Source organism: Lissotriton helveticus, chromosome 5_1 (genome assembly GCF_964261635.1).
Source record: "Lissotriton helveticus chromosome 5_1, aLisHel1.1, whole genome shotgun sequence".
Lineage (NCBI taxonomy): Eukaryota > Metazoa > Chordata > Amphibia > Caudata > Salamandridae > Lissotriton > Lissotriton helveticus.
Window position 1 is genome coordinate 240,485,691 of NC_136065.1, and position 15,635 is coordinate 240,501,325.

Sequence of the window (15,635 nt, forward strand, 5' to 3'; positions counted from 1 at the left end):
ATGTATTTGAATGTACATTTATTTTTAAATATTTTCAATGCTAGAATTTTGAAATTATATAATTATTGAGTATAATTTAAAATATTTGTTTTTAAATCATGAAATCACATTTTGATTTGGTTTCATTTAAATGGTAACAATTTAAAATGAATTACACAAATTACATAAAATACAACTTGCAACCACACATATACCTGAATCTGTGGGGGACAGAAATGAGCAATGTAATTTACATCAATTACTCAAAAAAGTAACATTTACAACATTATTTAAAATAGAAATAAAATAGGATTGTAGAAAGTTGTTTGGACTAGTCTGACTGGGATCCTGCTAATCAGGACCCCAGTCTATCTGCTTCCTCCCTAAACTGTTGTGCTCAGTACTTAGGTGCTTCCCATATTGGATTCTGGGGTACCCTTATAAGTCCCTGGAAGTCCTTAGTAGTCCCTAATATATGGTACTAAGGTACCCAGGGCATAGGTACCCCTGAGGTCTCCCATGGGCTGTAGCATCTTTTATGCCACCCATGAGAGACCATTTAAAATGGATCAACAGGCCTGTCGTTGCAACCTGTGTAAGCTGGTGCTAATACCACTTACTAAAGATATAGGTTTCCTATAACTAGGGTCGCTGCACTTAAAACGTATAAGTCACCCCTATAGCAGGCCTTTGCAATCCTGATGGCAGGGTGCTTGGTTCTAAGTGAGAGGGTGCCCCTGCATGAGCAGGACACTCCTGCAGCCTACGGAGTCCATTTTCCGGGTTGTTAGTGAAGCAGTGAAGCAGCCATATACTACATATAGGGGTGCTGCCTCATTACGCGATGACCATCTCGAAAATGGCTGCAACGAATCCTTTCATGTTTGGTATCAAACATGTTGGAATTATACCCCAAAACTGTAAACGGTATGGGAGGTATGATTCCAAGCACTGGAAGAGCCCTCTGTTAGGCTCTCAGTGTGCCCGGTGCCAACCTTCCAGACCTGGACATTTGTTGTCCCTGTGCATAGTCCAGTTCAAACCAGTCCACTCTGGCGCAAAACTGGACAATGGGGGTAACCTCCCCTCTGTCCAGACCCTCCCTTGGGAAGGTCCCCTGAATCTTCCAAACCCTCTCCCTAGGCTTACCTGGGTGTAGGCCCCTAGACTTGTGGTGGGATAAGATTCAGATCAGACACCACTGCTCTTCTACGGTCTGGGCACTCTGGACTTCGTTTGGGCCTGACTTCGTCTCCCTTCCAGTCTTCTGCGTCGTCTGCGCCTGTGCATCATACAGGAACCTTCCAAGGCCTGTGAAGCATCAAAGACACTTGAAGAAAATCTTCCTTGGAGTGAAGGAGTCACTCTCCTGCATTCGCAGGCACCGCAACTAAGTCGACCGGTATGCAGATCCTGAGCTCCTCCGGACTCCGTGGGCTTGGCAACACAGGTGGTGGTTTTCCACAGCTCCCAAGGCCTGCCCTGCCCTTTCACCAAGTTTGAGGCCAGTATCCCTCGTGGGGGTTGCAATAACTGAACCCCTGTGCACTGGAACCAACTTGCAGATGCATAGGTTCCTTGGTTTCTTTCCAAGAGGATCTTCGGGCTCCAAGTAGCCCCAACCTCGAGCACCTCCAGTGACCAGAATCTTTCTCCACACCGCATTGTGTGCATCATGGCCGGCATCTTTTGGTGAGCTGCTTGAGGTCCTCTCACAACTTCAGTGCCTCTGGCTTGTGGGTCTACTTGAGGGTCAAACTTGTTTCCTTTGGGCTCCCCTGATTGCTCGGGCCTGCCCTGACTCCCCTGCCTTTGGTGAGTCCCCTGGACCTTGCTGGTCCCGACGTTGCTCCTTCTTTGATTCGTGCGGGGCTTACATTTGCCAAGGCTTGTTGGTGCTCCCGCCGGACACCGATCCCTCAGCATTCGACATCCCTCGTAGGGCAGCTCGTTAAATCACCGTAGGGGTTGTCTGGGCAGGTGCAGGGTGTCCACTTACATTAGTGTACATCATATACCAGGCAAGCTTCTCAAAAGGATGTAAATATTTTTGAGCTGGTGTGTTATATCTTGTTAGTGTGATTATTCACGAGACCAAAAGGAAGAGGAGTTGAGGAATGGTCTCTTTATTTTTTTTATATTAAATAATAAAGCCTATTTTTTTTACGTAACTGAACTTTATGAATTTTCACATTCACATTATATAAGGAGATCTAGCCCCCAGTGGAGGTAATCCCCACAAACAGCTGGAAAGTTACTAATAGCAACTTAACAGTTGTAAATCCGGTCATAGGAGTCTCCATCCCCTCATGTGAAAGGGTGGAGTCTCATATGTCTAAATCTAGGTGGAGATACCTGCACGGAAATGTTGACATAGAGATCTATGCCTAGATGTAGGTGGAGAACACAATCAGCCATCTGTTCATGAAAACATATTTTCGAGTACGAAAATATAATGCTATTCTATTGACATTCTCATGCAAACTGCATAATAACTTGTCATATGTTATCTTTCAAAGCAAATTTAATTTTCCTACAAAAATACCAACCTGTCAGTTGCTGCCACGACCTGAATAAAGATGGCAGCTTTTTAAGAAAACTGTGTAAATAAATATCTAGCATCATGAATGATACCCCTCCCTTTCCTTCTGGTGGGCCAGGGGTTGCCACCTTGTCAGTATTTTAGAAGAATGGCTGCTTTTTTCATGCCATGAGAAGTAAAAATAACATTTCTCAGCAGCCCCAACAACCCCACCGCTGCAACCGACACCAACCTCGCAGCCAGGGAATTCCACACTTGGATCTCCAACTGAGCAGACAAGCTCGCCCCACTACGCATTCCCGACAGACAATGCCCCAGGAAAGCCGCCTGGTTCATCACCGATCTCCAAGAAGCCAGATACACCTGCAGACGCCTGGAGAAGATCTGGAGAAACAGCAAGACACCTGGAAACGACACCCCTTACAAGGATGCCATGACAGACTACCACCAATGCATCAGATCCACCAAAAGAACCTTCATCCAAAATAAAATTGAAGCCAACTCCAAGTCTAAGGAACTTTTCAACGTCATCCAGGAATTCACCAATCCCTGCAGCGAAGCATCACCACCTCCCAGGATCTCTGCAACAAGCTCGGAACCTACTTCCACCTGAAGATCAAAAACCTCTACGACAACTTCAACGACCAAACGCCCGCCTCCGCAGCCAGCCCGCCCTCCGGCTACACCAGCAAGCCCACCATCTCCTCCTGAACGCCAGTCACGGCCGAAGAGACTCCCTTGACCATGAAAGGCATCCACTCAGGGGCCCCCACCAACCCCTGCCCACCACACATCTGCCACAGAGCCGCCACAGCTATCGCACCCGAACTACAACGCACCATCAACACCACCTTCGAGACCGGCACCTTCCCCGACGACTGGAAACTTGCAGAAGTCAGGCCCCTGCTCAAGAGGTCATCAGCTGATCCCACGGACCTCAGGAACAACTGGCCTATCTTGCTCCTCCCCTTTGCGCGCGAAAGTCGTGGAGAAGACCGTCAACGTAGAACTAACAAGGTTCATTGAAGACAACGCTGTACTCGACCCGTCTCAATCCGGATTCTGAAGTAACCACAGCACCGAGACTGTCTTACTCACCGCCACAGATGACATCCGCACCCTCCTCGACCAAGGTCACACCGCAGCCCTGATTCTACTCGAAGCAGCATTCGACACAGTCTCCCATCGCACACTCGTAGCCAGACTACATGACGCTGGCATACAAGGAACCACCCTCTACTGGACCTGATCATTCCCCACCGACAGAAGCCAAAGGATCAGACCACCTTTCCTCTCCAAACCCACGGAAATCAACTGCGGAGTCCCACAAAGGTCATCCCTCAGCCCAACCCTCTTCAAAATCTACATGGACCCCCCCGACGGCCATCGTCTGACAGCATGGCCTCAGCATAATATCCTACGTCGACAACACCCAGCTCATCCTCTACCTCACCAAGGACCCCACCACCACCAGACTCAACTTCCAAGATGGAATGCAGGACGTCGCAGCCTGGGTGAGCAACAGCTGCCTAAAGTTCAACTCAGAGAAGACAGAAGTCCTAGTCCTTGGAACCACCCCATCGGCATGGAACAACACCTGGTTGCCCGCCACCCTCGGTAGTCCACCAACCCCCATGGACCACGCCAGAAACCTCAGCATTGTACTCGACCAATCCCTCTCCATGAACTGACAGGTCAACGCCTTCGCCTCCAGCTGCATCAATACCCTCCCCATCCTCTGTAAGACTTTCAAATGGACCCCCCCGAGTCAAGGAGGGCAGTCACCCACACACTGATTACTAGCAGGTTGGACTACTGAAATGCCCTCTACGCCAGCATAAACAAGTATCTACTCCGCAAGCTCCAGACGATACAGAATACAACCGCCAGACTCATCCTTGGCATCATTCGACACGAGCACATCAGTCAATACCTACAGAATCTCCACTGGCTCCACGTCACCACGTCAAGAAGAGAGTCACCTTCAAGATTCTCACCCATGCATACAAATGCCTACACAACACCGGACCCCAATACCTTAACGACAGAATCACCCTTCATGTACCCTACAGAAACCTCCGATCAGCCATCCTCATCCTCGCCAAAACCCCACGCATCCACAGAGCCAAAGCAGAGGGAAGATCCTTCTCCTCCATCGCGGCCAAGACCTAGAACAAGCTCCCGATCGACATCAGACGCGCCCCCTCGCTGAACACCTTCTGGAAGACTTTCAAGACCTGGCGGAACTGCTGACCCCTCCACCCCTTACCCCCCAGTGCTTGAGACCCTCACAGGGAAGTAGCGCGCTTACAATTCCCTGATTGATTGAACAGTGGCAATGTGGCCACAAAATTACGAGGCAATTGTTTTTTTTCTGACAAATTAGGCCTGGCGGTTTTTGGCCTGTACCAGAAAGGGAGCTAGTATGCTGAGTGCATGCCTGGAAGTTGGTGACAAAGACGACATAGCATTGCATTCTTTGAGTTCTTTCGAGAAGCGCTGGTGAAAAGAACAGGAAAGTACCATTTGTGACTGACAATGAGGTAGTGATTAGAGCAGTGAACAACCTGCCACTGATCATTGGATACTGTTCTAAGCGTGCAATATTCTACGCTTGGAAAATTAGTTGACTAACATAATGTTTCATTCATAGTGGTCGAAATTCCGTGGGTTGACCCTGAGGTCTAAAAGCAGGAAATGCTGTTTTCAGAAGACATGTGGACTGCAGGGCTATGAAGTCCTTAGCAGTGGCAGAAGAATCCCTGACTACATCTGAAAAATCTTCTAAACACTGGCTGAGGGAGTAATTTGTGAAGAATGAGTTACCCAAGAGAAGAAAAAAAGTGAGGCAGGCATTTGAAACATAAACAAGCATTGGCATAGCCAATAGGTCTCGCCTTTGGGACCTTATAAGTGTTTAGTTATCCAACACAATATCCTTGGTGCAACAATATCAAGTGTTGCATGGCTAAACACTTATAAGATCCCAAAGGCGACACCAATGCTTGTTTTCAGTGAGTGGCTCGTACAGGTATGCCACTGTGAGGTAGAGATGCTGCGAGTGCTTTTACAGGAGCCCCTGTGACATTGTGCCTCTTCAAAATGTATCTTAGGTCTGGTGTAATACTTCTAGACCCTATTCCCGTCTTCTCACATCCAATGCATCCTTAAATGTCCCATGTACAGCCGGGGTTGACACTCCTGTTACCCCTACCCTCCAGTGACACTTTACCTGTCATGGGTGGTGGACGTGGTGGTGGTGGATGTGGTGGATGTGGTGGTGGTGGATGTGGTGGTGGTGGACGTGGTGGTGGTGGATGTGGACATGGTTGTGGTGGATGTAGTGGTGGACGTGTTGGTGGTGGATGTGGTGGTGGACGTGGTGGTGGTGGACGTGGTGGTGGTGGATGTGGTGGTGGTGGACGTGGTGGTGGTGGATGTGGTGGTGGATGTGTTGGTGGTTGACGTGGTGGTGGATGTGGTGGTGGACGTGGTGGTGGTGGACGTGGTGGTGGATGTGGTGGTGGTGGACGTGGTGGTGGTTGTGGTGGTGGTGGTGGAACTGGTGGTGGTGGATGTGGTGGTGGTGGACGTGGTGGTGCTGGACGTGGTGGTGGGCGTTGTGGTGGTGGACGTGGTGGTGGACGTGGAGGTGGTGGTGGACATGGTGGTGGTGGACATGGTGGTGGACATGGTGGTGGACGTGGTGGTGGTGGACGTGGTGGTGGTGGACGTGGTGCTGTAAACATCACCAGCACTTCTACCAATGAAAGAGCATTTAGTTCCGAAGGAAGGTTAGTGTCGTTCTGCTGCAGCATGACATTAGGAGTAGAGAGGAATGACAGCGGTGTCACGCAGCTCTACAGCACATCAGCCTATTTTTGTTTGTAGTATTCCAAATTCCCAAGGTTTCGGCAATATGAGTTCGGGTGTACTCATTCTGAATCCCCCTCCTTCGGGCACTCTTCTCTGCCTACTTTTCTTTATAATATCTGGGTTAGTGGGTGAATGTATTTTAATTGGGTGGTTTCTCGGGGCATGGCCGAGCCACAGGCACCTTATTGCTGAAAAAGGCTTTGAGAAGAAAGACCGGGCTGGCTTGTTCTAGTTTGTCTGGCAGAATTTCACCCCAAACAATGAAACGTTACATAAAAGACCTACTTATTCTTAACCAAACAAGTGTGTAACTGAAATCTTCATTCATAGTAAAACCTACATGTGCTCGTACACAACACCCTTAAAAGCAAGACGCCAGTTGCGTATTCATGTAGCGGCGGGGATCGCCCTTTTTACGCTTCAGCAGATAGGTCATGGCAGAGGTCATCATCCGAGGAGGGTCAGTGCGTAGAGGTAGGCAACCTTGGGCGCGCCTGCAACTGGGACAGCACTAGCCGAGAGAGAAAGTGCCACAACTAGTAAACGGAAGGGGGGCACCAGGGGGAGTAATTATGAGACTCAGACAGACGTAGTGTGGAGGGAGTGAGGGGGATTCGTAGAAAGGATGTCGCGGTGAGGGCTCAGTGACACGCCTTGAGCACGGAGACTAAACCCCCAGTGCAAATAGATTTACAAAAAGCCGCGAATTGGATTCAAAAGAAAATATGTACACGGGGTGGCTAAATGAAGACCGCAGTGCCGACGGGAGCATATCAAGTAGCAAGGTGTGGGGAAACCCACATGAAGAGCACAATAACAATGGCATGTCTATGGGGCTTAATGCTACCAATACAGAGAGCGCATGCGCTGCCTAAGGTCCTGCGAGTGGTGCACCCGCGCGCGCTAGCAGTCTGCTCATTTTCAAGAACTGCACTCGTGCTTGTGGCGCTCCTCTGCTCGCTCCCACAAGGTGGATGCTGCCACAAGCACAAGTGTGTGCTTGAAAATGAGCAGAGCGACGGCTAAAGGTCCTCCTATACAGCGCATGCACACTGCGTAGGTGAGACCTAAAAAGGATGTGGTGACTTTTTTCATGGTGCTAATATTATTTATTAATTTTTTATAGAGTTTTATATAGTGCGAATAAAACCCTTTCGGGTGACAGCACGGTTTACAAGGATAACAATAAAAGGTATTTTACAAAGACTGTAGGCAATATGTCAACATACAATGTAATACACGTAAGTAAACGTTTTTAGGGAAAAGTTTCTCGGTTAAGCTTTTATTGGAAGTTTTTGAGGGAATATGAGTCAGCGGAGGGTGAATTTGAGAGGCGTATTTTGGAAAAGTCAGTGAGAAAGAAGGGTTCAGTCCAGGTAAAACCAAAATGACAGCCAGTGGGGTTAGGAGTGAAAATTAAGAACAGAAAATAAGGTTGAGTAAGCTTGGAAAAGATTGAAGTAGTATACAGCTTGTGGTCAGGCTAGCCAGTAATTTGAAGACTGAAACACGTGGAAAGAAACCACACACAATGGAGAGATGTGCTGAAAGTGAAAGATATTTAGTGGAAGTTTGAAGTTAAGGTGAAAGGAGGAGGTTTGAGCATTAAATGCATTGTTTTCCAGCTAGGGGAGGGAATATCTTGGGATCCAAGACATTGTTTAGGGCACTTAGAATGTGCAGCAAAGTCAAATTATGTTTTCGATAAAAGCTCTGCTTGCTTTAAATAAAGTCGACATTTTAAACATCAGAGAATGTATGTGTCTGTGGTTCATCCTTCCCCAAGTTCTATGCCAAGTCAACATTCCCGTGGAAGTACAGTGCAAATATGTACTATTGTACTATGTAAATGAGATATAGGGCCATATGTAGGTGGCCAAATACCGGTCGGTAACACCGAAAATGGGTAGTTTTCAGCGTTACCGACCGGTATTTAGCCATGTGAGATGTATGTAATACCAAATTGAATCGATAATAACGAATCGGTAAAAAATTACCGATTCCTTATTTACCGATCGGAGAATACCGAAACAATGAATACCGAATCGGAAATAACGATTCGGTAAAAACCCCAAAAATGCGATGTAGCAAACCTCGTTATTACCGAATATGACCAAATTCGGTAATAACGATTCGGTATTTACCACTTTTCCTGAGCAGGTGGTAATCAGGTGCAGTGCATAAAAACAGGCCCAAAATGCATCTGTGTGAACACAATGGCGGCCCTCTACCTCATAGCAATGCGGCTATGCTTGAGAGCAGCAGGAGTGAGGATCTGGAGACGGGAAGAGCGGGTGTACAGACTACGCATCACATTGTTCCAATTGACTGAACCTGAAATCCATGAAAGGTACAGACTGCACACAGATACCATCCTTGACCTAATACGGGACCTAAAACCCTATCTGGAGCATCAGACACCAAGGGCCCACGCAATCCCCACCCATGTCCAGGTACTCTGTTGCCTGCACCTCCTTGCATCAGGAAGTTTCCAGGGTGTGATAGCCGCAGTGGGTGGTGTGTCACAGAGCTGTCTATCCCGTTTCTTCAACACCTTCCTGGATGCCATGATGGACAGAATGGAACATTACATTACCTTCCCCAGTACACAGGCGGAGCTGCAGAGGACCAAGCTGGAGTTCTACCAACTTGCGCAGTTCCAACACGTAATTGGCTGCATCGATGGGACCCATATACCCATCTGCCCACCTGCAGCAAGTGAATATGTCTACAGAAACCGCAAATCCACCCACTCCATCAATGTGCAGGTGATATGTAATGCCAAGTACATTATAACTGACATCGTGGCCAAATTCCCCGGGAGTAGCCACGACTCGTACATCTTCCGGAACAGTGGCATCCATACACGTCTGCTTGCTGGTGAATTTGGAGACGGATACCTACTAGGTAAGTCAATGTGATACACCCTGATGTACACCCTGGCTCAAACTGTTGGTCACACAAATTAATGGCACTTTCTTCTGTACATAGGTGACAGCGCATATGCCCTCCGGCCTTATCTACTCACACCATATCTCAACCCAACCACCCCAAGGGAGAGGAGATACAATGTGGCACATAGGAGCACACGCAACGTGGTGGAGCGCACATTTGGATTGCTCAAAAGCAGATTCCATTACCTCCACAAAACTGGAGGTGCACGTCTGTACAGCCCCATCAAAGGTTGCAAGATAATTGCTACATGTGCAATGCTACACAATCTGGCCACAAGAAAAGGAACAGCAGTGGAACTAACTGACTCAGAGGACGAGGACGAGGACAACCCTCAGCCAGAGCCCTGCGCAGCTGGTGTTGCAAATGAACATGATGGGAGACAGAGACGGGCAGAGATTACGTCAAACTATTTCTGAGTGAGTAACGAGACAGAGCCAGTAACAGTTACATGTTAAGGTGTTTATTAAGCACACCTCCAGTATTGTGATCAATGTCCAATCGGACATGGGTTACATCACCCATCTCATGTATGGCAACAGGCATAGGTCTCTACTTCCTGCGACCACGCGCTGCACGTGCACGTTCCCTATCAACACTGTCTGGTGTGTTGGACTGTTCCTGTGCAGCCCCGTGGCATTCACTGCGCCTCCTGCACTCGTTGGGTGAGGGCGTAATGCTACCACGGCTGGTAGCCTCCTCACTGTCCCACCCCCTTCCATTGTGGCCGCCTTAGCATTTTGCAGGAGCTCTAAAGCTGAGGTCATAGACACCATCCCCCTGGCCACATCCCTGCTGCAATGCTTCCCCAGGAAGCGAAGGAAACAGTGGCCAGAGCACTCATCCTCTCTCGTCTGGACTACGCCAACGCATTATATGTGGGCGCCCCTGATTTCCTGCTTCGCAAACTTCAAGTAGTCCAGAACGCGACAGTGAGGCTTCTATTTAACATCCCCAGATGCCATAGTGTCCGAAGACAACTTGCGGAACTTCACTGGCTCCCAGTTGCTCTTAGAGTGCGCTTCAAAATCTTAACACTGGCCTTCAAGGCCTTACACGGTCCATGCCCACCATATCTCAGTGTCAGGTTTGCTTTTTATCATCCCCCGCGACAATTGAGATCCGCCTCCCTCAGACACCTGGTCACTCCCAGATTTAAGAGAGCTCGCCTCGGGGGAAAATCCATGACGGTCAGAGCCGCCCAGTTATGGAACAGCCTCCCTGACCATCTGAGACACACGACAAACCTTGCATACTTTAAAAAACACCTAAAAACCTTTTTATTCAGGCAAGTCACGTAATCCACATGCTTTCTCTTGCTTTTCTTTTTATTTCTGACACTTGAATCTTCTCCCGCGCCAGGACAGTCCCGACCAACAGTGCGCGTTATAAGAAATATATAACATAACATAACATAACATAACATATAACAATGCGCCATCTCCTCCTGCATGGCGATGGACCTGCGACACATCAGTGATGTTGCAGTGGCCAGCCGGTTCACGGACTTGGTATAGGCCTTGAGCCTCTGCCTCTCCCTGCGCCTGCCAAGACGGTCCTGCTCCAGCTGGCTGCAGAGGTTGTCCACAGAGGTTGCTACTCTCTCCATTGCTCTTCTTTGAAACTCAACGGTTCAAAGACAGACATTCTCCTCCTTGGCCAGAAGGGGCTGTCCCTCTCACAGAATATCTGCCCCCCCTCCCTGGGTGAACCCCCTGAGCCGAAGTCCGAGGTTAAAAGCCTGGGTATCTGGCTTGACAAAGATCTGTCTTTCAAGACACAAGCCAAAAAAGTTGCCGGGATGTGTTTTGGACTCCTTAAGCCGATCAGGAAGATTCTGCCTTTACTTCCGTCGACCTCCCAAAAACTGTTAATCCAAGGCCTTATTTTATCAAGGTTGGATTACAGTAATACCATCTACCTAGGCGCTCCTGAGGCAACCTTGGAGAAATTACAAAGGATCCAGAATTCCGCGGCTCGGATCCTCACCAATACCCCTGCCAGAGCTTCGGCCAAACCAGCTCTGAAGCTCCTCCACTGGCTCCCAGTGAGAGAGCGAGTGCAGTTCAAGGCCCTAAGTCTGGCTCATAGACTTTTACAAGACAAAGGTCCTCTCATTTTAAGGAAATTCATCAGACCGTACAAAGCTCCAAGATCCTTACGATCCGATCAGGAACATCTTATCACCATCCCTAGAGTCAAGAAGGCACGTACTGGTGGAAGGCGCTTCTCTGTCCACACTGCCTGTCTCTGGAACGCACTTCCCCGCGACCTTAGATCAGATCCAGACTATCTTCGATTCAGGAAGCGGCTGAAAACGCACCTGTTTCCCTAATTTTATTCCCCTTCCCTTGCCCCTCTGACCTTCAGATGTATGGATCTTAGCGCTGGGATACTCACGGGTGACTACGCGCTCTATAAAATTTAATAATAATAATTCCCGCACACAAGTTGTCTCCCATTGCACTGATGCCCTTTTCCATCCTGTGCATGTGCTTGTTGATGTGTGCCACCTCCCTGTGCATTGATTTCATCTCCCTCCATTGCAGGCGCTGGACCTTCAGCATGTTGCCTTCCAGTCCAGCAAACACACTTTCACCCTGCTCGGATGCTTCTGAACTGTCCGGCCTTGCCCTGCGGCATCTGGATGAACTGTGGGAGCCCTCGGATGGAATACCAGCCCTCTCCCTGTTGGATCCCTCATGTATTGGACTTTGTTCACCCACTGTGCCCTCCTCTGACGACTCCTCCATCTGCTGGAGGGTGACCACAGCATGCCTCCTGCCTGACTGTGGTGGTGGTGGTGTTGGTGATCGTCGCAGTGGGGACTGGGTGAGAGGGGATTGCGGCCTTCCCTGGCGCTGTGGTGATGGCTGTGGTGGAGGATTTGATGGCTGTGATGGCGCCGAGCTTGTGGTCCCTGCAGGCATGCTGTCATCCTCATTTTGCCTCCCCTCTGGCCTGGCTGACTTAGCTCTGCTGCCCTCTGCTGCACTGCGAGATGACTCACCTGTAATGACACAAATGTAGATATACTCACTGCTCTGTCTGCAATGGAATTACATTAAACATCATGCCTACAGAGCTTAGTGATTGTCCTGACGTAGCCAATTACTTTACCATGCTATTGTGTTTGCTAGCCTGACTGTCCTATACATAAGTTCCCTCTGACTACATCACCCATAATGCATTGCAGGTAATCAGTAAGACATGGAGTGGAGTGGGAGCCCCTATGCCACTATGGGGATTGGGGTTGGGGAGGGGGTAGCACAGCATGCTGGGCATGCTTCTTACCTTGTTTTGTTGCTGCTCTGGCGGAGCTGTCTGCGTCTCCCACACCACTCACACTCTCCGGCTGGATGGTGGACTCCACCATCAGTTCCAGTGGTGTTGGTGCTGGGGCTCGGTTCTTTCCTACACCTGTTTTGGCAGCCTGCCTCTGTCTCTCTGCCATCCTAAGTTTTGCTGTATTCCTGAGGTCGTACCACCTCTTCCTGATGTCCTCTATGGTGCTCTGGGTCACACCAATGGCATTGATTTTGTCCCGAATGCCACTCCAGATTTGCCTCTTCTGTGACTTGGGCACTTGGTGGGACTGGGCTCAAAATAGCTTGTGATGGTCTTGGCTGACATCCTGGATCAGTACCTCCAGCTCCTTGTCACTGAACTTCAGTTTTCTTTTCCTATCACCTCCCTCCTTCTCCGTGTCCTGGCTTGCCATTTCAATGCTTGTTATCTTGTTTTTTTTTCTTGCTTGTAGCTGTGAGGCTCTGTTGCTGCTGGCTCCTCAGCTCACCTGCCTGCCTGCCTGCCTCACAGTGAGCTCCAGGTCCTGTGCACCTGCCTGGATGTGGCCACTTCCTGTTTGGGAGGTAATTGGGTGATACAGGATTGGCTGATTCAACGAATTACGAATTTTTTAATTACCGATTCGGTATTTACCGAATCGGTATTGTATTCTGTAACTCCGAATCGGTATTTGTCTTTCGGTATTTTTATTTTTTACCGATTCGTCCACATTCGGTATTTATTACCGAATTTTAACGAATCGGTAATGTTTACCGATTTTTTATCTACATCGCGTTTACCAAATTCTTAATACCGATTCGGTAAAATTTGGTATTAAGGATTCGATATTCTTGATTTACCTACATATGGCCCATAATATCATAAATACATCATTCACACCATTTGACCATCCACAAGTGCATGTTTTGCTGAGCAGTGCAAGTGCAATGTTATGGCTTGTCACAGGTGATAGCTCCCACTCCCATCCACCACTGGTGCTGCCCCTTATTGGCTGCCCCTTCCACCACTTGCTCACTGCCACTCGGAATGTCATCCATGCTGTGCGACTGGAGTCATGCCACAGACAAATTATGGCTGTTACTTGCGCTGATCAGTTCTTACCACCATCCATCACCAACACAGTCAATTGTTTCAGATTGCATTCTCAAGTCATGGGGCATTAATAACTGCTATAGGACATCAGCACAAGTACAGTCTCATGATTCTTTTTTTTTGTGTTATACCAGTCTCATGATTCTAATATTTAAGTACTGTGCCATTCATACCACAGTGCCTCAGTTACTAGAGTAAGTCTTGAGTATGTCTCATTTCCCGTAGAATGTTACCAGTCATGCCAAATCAAAGTAAATAACAAATATGAGAGTAGTTTAAATTGATGTAAGAGAAGAGTATCAGTAGTTTTGGGTTCTGTTTAGTATTAAAAAGCTGTCACCAGTGTGAGACTGCAGAGAATATAAGAGATCTCCATTTGATGAGACGAGCTGTATGACTACAAAAACACGTCTCTTGTGTCCCTTCTCTCGGATGTATGACATTACAACGCATGCTTTTACATCGCATGCCTTTACAACGCAAGTATTACAACGCAGTCCATTACAACGCATAGTGCTTTGGGGTGCTGGATAGTGAATAGTGCTTCCGGTCTCCTCACGTAAACTTTTGATCCAAGGTCTTATCCTAGCGAGGTTGGATTACAGCAACGCAATCTACATGTGCGCCCCGGAAGCTACTTTCAACACTCTGCAGAAAATCCAAAACGCTGCGGCCCGACTGCTCACTCACACCCCGGCCAGATCCTCAGCAAAGCCAGCCTTGAAGCTGCTTCACTGGCTCCCAGTCAGAGAGAGGGTTGTCTTCAAGGCCCTCTGTCTGGCCCATAAACTACTTCATCACAAAGGTCCACCCATTCTCAATAAATTCATCACTCCCTACATAGCCACCAGAGCACTTCGGTCAAACCAAGAGAACCTCATTGTTGTTCACAGAGTAAAAAAAGCACGGTCGGGAGGCCGCCGCTTCTCGGTACACACCGCCAAACGATGGAATAGCCTCCCCCGGAGACTAAGGACCGAACCGAACCTCCTGCAGTTCAGGAAGGCTCTGAAAACTTTTCTCTTCCCTTGATCTTCCTCCCCTTCCGTGATTTCCCCTCCTGACCACAGGTTCTAGCGCCGGGATGCTCCAGGGTTACTGCGCGCTTTACAAAAACCTTAAATAAATAAATAATTTACTATTCCAACTCCAGTCCCCGTGGACACTAGGGAAGGTTATTGGATAGTAAATTAACCTATTCCCTATCCTAGAGCGCCCCCCAGAGCAATGTGTTGTAATAGTTTGCGTTGTAATGGTTGCGTTGTAAAGGCTCTGCGATGTAAAAGTTTTGTTGTAAAGGTTGTTTACCCCTTCTCTCATATCCCTAACCCCTTTTCCCCCACTTCACCATTAGCATTGAAAGCAGTCTTGGATGTGTTTGCCACTGTTGACATTCCCACAGCAACATTCCGATCTACAGGTTAGTGATGACTTAAGTCTAACATGCACAAACATATTGTTGTAGACGCGTTGCATTATTCACATGAACACATGTGTTTATTTACACAACTGCATTCACAATCCACTGTTTTGTCGAACTGAGGTTGCAAAGACTAGGAAAAAAAACGCGTAAATTGGCCCACCACTATCAGTTCTTTGAGAAGGCCAGATACTATGAAAAAGTGATTGACAAAATGAAATTTGGATTGGAGGAAAGCAAAACTAGAATAAAAGTAAGTTGATAGAATTAATCTATTTTAAAAGCTTGACATTTACTGAAAGGTTTACTAATAGTTTGTGTAGATGCTTCCGTGGTGCAAACCAGAACAAAGCATGTACTCACCATTGAAAAGGCCCAAGGGCACCTTAGTAAATCTGGGTATGAGCTAACTACAGTTGAAAAATATCAGAGCAAAACCTTTAGTTCAAAATCTTCCAGTTTGAA

At 48.0% G+C, this 15,635-nt stretch overlaps 1 protein-coding gene across 1 annotated transcript in view; it reads right to left on the reverse strand.

Moving 5' to 3' along the window:
* LOC144753077 (uncharacterized) overlaps positions 1-15,635 on the reverse strand; it is a 353,653-nt gene that overhangs the window by 42,496 nt on the left and 295,522 nt on the right. The window lies entirely within an intron of this gene.